General features: G+C 36.8%; 1 long non-coding RNA gene across 1 annotated transcript in view; it reads left to right on the top strand.

Annotated features, from left to right (window-relative positions):
- Positions 1-2,787: 2,787 nt before the first annotated feature.
- Positions 2,788-4,108, top strand: part of LOC107837672 (uncharacterized) — a 3,191-nt gene continuing 1,870 nt past the window's right edge. The window contains exons 1-2 of the long non-coding RNA XR_001663712.1: positions 2,788-2,972; positions 3,072-3,171. This is a non-coding gene — a long non-coding RNA (uncharacterized LOC107837672). The remainder of the gene's footprint in view (positions 2,973-3,071; positions 3,172-4,108) is intronic.

The raw sequence follows: 4,108 nt of genomic DNA, 5'->3' as shown, positions 1-4,108 counted from the left end.
TTAAACCTTTAATGCTCAAAATGAGCAATCTGAACTATTTTTATTCACATGCAGGCTGGAAACTTCCTCTTTCTCCAGGAAACCTGCTCTTCCTGTTCCATGACTCTCTTTCTGTCTGATTATGATTTTTTTTATGATTAAATAGAAAAAATAGAATTAAAGCAAAGTTTGCAGGACACAATAACAACACACACAACCAGATTAATTTTATTACCCTCTGACTCTACTGTTGGGTCTTGATGTCACCTGTGTAATTAGTTTTAAAGATAACTTTATTCATTGTTATTATTAAACTAAAATCTCCAGCATGGGGAAGTGGGATGAGCTCGACTTTTCTCGACAACAGGATTTTGAATATTTGTGTTTAAATTACACCAACACTAGTTATACTAACATGACCACAAAAGGAGTTTAGCAAAATCCTCACAGTAACCATATGCGAGGATTTGGGTTTTCTGTGTTCAATGGTTTCTGTGTTGTCCCGTCTACACCTTGATTGTTTACACCTGTCTCTTGTTTCTCCTGATTGTCTCCCTGTGTATTTAATCCCACCTGTGTCCACTCCTCCCCATCAGGTCCTTGTCGTGTCACACTGTCTAGCTGTCTCATGTTGTGTTGCTTTCTAGCAGTGTTTTGAGTTCCTAGCCTTTATGCTCTCCTGTGCTGCCTGCACTTTCTGTAACGATCGTCATCATTAAATTATAATTTTCTCACTCAAACCTGGGTCCGTCGGGTCTACCTCACCAACTACTCCACAAATCATGACACCTTAAGCTTAACACTGGACCATTGTGTCACCAAATCAAAACTTCCCGTTGAGAATTTTATTAGGTCTTTGTTAAGTTTTTATTTGGGTTTTATTGGCATATTTGTTGTTGGCTTTAAAACATTTTTAGACAATATTGGGTTGTGGACTGTTTTGAGGAATTGCTCCAAAGGCGCTTTCGCACTGCACGGGACGGGACTGAACGGAACGGTTGTGTTCGCATTACAACTTGCGTTCCACCCGGCCCCAAGCGTTCCAGCAGCTGATTGGCTGATATTGGGACGAAAATCAGCGTCTGACTCCATAACAACCAGTGGCCAATCAGCTGCTGGTTCTAAGCAGAAACGCTTGGGGCCGGACCTGGCAGAGAGTCCTCGGAATCCATAGAGGGTGTACAAATGTCTTGGGATACCGAATTTTCTAAAAAAAAAAAAATCAGCTTGATATTCACCAACAAGTCACGAACAAGACAATGCACACTACAGCCTTACAACCTGTTTTACAAGCATAAAATAAGACATTAAATATAAGCTTCTATAATTGGCTCAAAGTTAAACGGTGACACTGTACATAAAACTCACCATCAATCATGTTCTCCAAAAAAGAGGAAGACGAATCGAGGGCACTTTCCGGCCGACGTCCATAGATGGTTTCCATTTTATCGCACCACCGCCAGTCTTTCCGACCTCTTCCACTCCGACCATTGTTGTCCTTAATTGCCCGGTAATCAAACTTCAATTTCCTCAACTTATCTCGACACTGTTTGGAAGTTTTGATGTAGCCGGCTGAAGACATTTCCTCTGAGATGCGGCGGAAAACTTTTTCATTCCTCATTGACCCATCTAAATCATTTTGTACTCGTTGACCAGCGAGTAAGCTTAGGAAAAAATGTATCTCATCATTTGACCAGGTCATCGCACTACATAGAGAAGATCCATTGTTGATTAAAACTAATATTAAAATATTGAAAAGACCACTCGTTACAAAATACAGTGAGAGCCAGCTGTCAACGGGAAATCAACGTCTGACTCCATAACAACCAGCGGCCAATCAGCTGCTGGTTCAAAGCAGAACACTTTGGGCCGGGTGGAACGCAAGTTGTAATGCGAACACACCCATTCCGTCCCATTCCGTTCCGTTCCGTGCAGTGCGAAAGCGCCTTAATATACATCCACAGGTGTTTCCTTAAACTAGATAATGTGCACAAAAATATCAGAAGATCAGATGTCATGTCTAGGAGTATAATAATCTTATTGTATATGTAAACTTTTCAATTTGAAGAAAATTACATAAAAATAGGCCTAAAATATTCTTTCATGATTCTTGCAGATAGAGGCTACAAAAAAATGTACTTTTAACTGACTAAAAACTTTAAGATTTGTCTAAAATGAGACTATTACTTTCTCAGTGCTTTATTCAGCCTTGTTCCTAACTTAAATTAATTGACTTCAGCTACCATTAATCCACCTGCTACCACAGACGACAGTTATTGCCACATTTTATAAGAGGTGTTTGAAATTTTTTTTTATCATTAGATGAGTCCAAATACAAAACGCAATGGAAATAAAAAGAGCTGTGTAGTGGATGGTAAGCTATTCTTTACACAGGCAAGTTTTATAATCCATTATTATCCTTTCATTTATATTGTTCAAATGTTTATTTATCCTTTTGTATTAATGATAGGTATCTGGATATTTTCCTTTGAGTTGCTATTACACCTTTATAACATTTGATGCATGCTAACACTCTTATTTTGCATAGATCGGGTTGGAGAACTGGAGCACATGCTAGGTGCTAATGCTAATATCTCCTGATTGACAGATTAAATAAACGGAGACCGCCTCCAAACCCAGGCTTGGTGTCTTGTGGTTTGTCCGATCACCATATAACACACACAACGCAGAAGTCCACCGGTCACATTATATTTTAGCATTATAATCTAGATGGTGAGGCTCATTATAAAACTCTAGATAATTGAGATCCTTGATGGACTACAGCACCTTTTCATAACCCAACAGGAAATGATGTATGACAGATGCAAAGAAGAAGGCCTGCCTACAACTATAAAATCGACCTCAAAGCAAAGCCTCTCAGTATGACGCTGACGCTTTGAAATGATCCAACCTGTTTTGTAACAGAGTGAGATTTTAAAAGTCCTTCCTGTTTGTTTGGAATCTCATTTGAACAGATTTTCAGCTTCATACAGGTAGGAGATTAATTACTGTATAATTTATGGAAAGTCATGAATCTTCACTAGATTAAAATATTTTAACATTTAATTCCATCTAATGTGTTTTCTGTGAAGCTCAAAGTTAGACTTCATCCACAAAGCCAACATGAAGATGAAAGGCTACATTTTTCTTTTGGTGCACCTTGCACTTTCTTCAGGACTCTCCATCCCTCGAGTAAGTATATTTTTACATAAACTACAGTTAAAATGTCAACGTTTTTGGCATTAGGAAATAAGAACAACTTTGTTTTTTCAAGCAATTAGTAAAAGCCTAAAACAAAACGATGAAAATCCAGTGGCAATGAGTGTAATATTTCAATCCAACAATCTATCTGCATTTTACAATGGTTGCTGTATTTTCATTGTATGCACAGAAATGCTTTTCAGTTTAATTTAGTTTTAATTTTTTTTTTTCATCAATTCTATGTTTTTTCTTTGTTTTATCATATGATTTAAACATATTTAATTATTTTACTGCTTGTGCTTCATGTGTTGCTCTCTGAGCTATTTGCAACAAAAAAAAATCATCCATGAATAAGTACATGACTAAGTACGATTTATTTACATAGCACTTTAAAATCACAGTGCTTCAGAAAGACGCAAATACATTGAACAAAAATATAAACATAACATGTAAAAAATAAGAGTTTTTATGAACATTTGGGTTATGTAATCTATAGATTAAACAAAGTAAAAATAAAACAGTAATTTTCTTACTAGTTGCAGAAAAATAATTTGATAAAGTAAACTGGACACATCTCATAAAATCATTGTATGAGATCATTTAACATTTATTTAACAGATCAAAGCATTTTACAATAAACCAAAAGCAGCTGTTGTAACAAACAATCTAATATCAACAAATTTCACACTCCACAGATGTACCAGACAAGAATGCACACTATCAGCTTCATCATTTGCACTTTTCATTGAACCATTAGCAGCAGTAAGCCATCAAAACGTTAATATTGAAGGCAGCCAATATTAATGCCTTTATGTAGTTGTATGTGTATTGTAATATATAATTGGTTTCTCCAAATTCTCCCTAGGTGTGTGTGTGTGTGTGTGTGTGTGTGTGTGTGTGCGCGCGTGCGTGTGTGCGTGTGTGTGTG

The sequence above is a fragment of the Poecilia formosa genome, unplaced genomic scaffold (genome assembly GCF_000485575.1).
Source record: "Poecilia formosa unplaced genomic scaffold, Poecilia_formosa-5.1.2 Scaffold166, whole genome shotgun sequence".
NCBI lineage: Eukaryota > Metazoa > Chordata > Actinopteri > Cyprinodontiformes > Poeciliidae > Poecilia > Poecilia formosa.
This window is presented reverse-complemented; position numbering and strand designations above follow the sequence as displayed.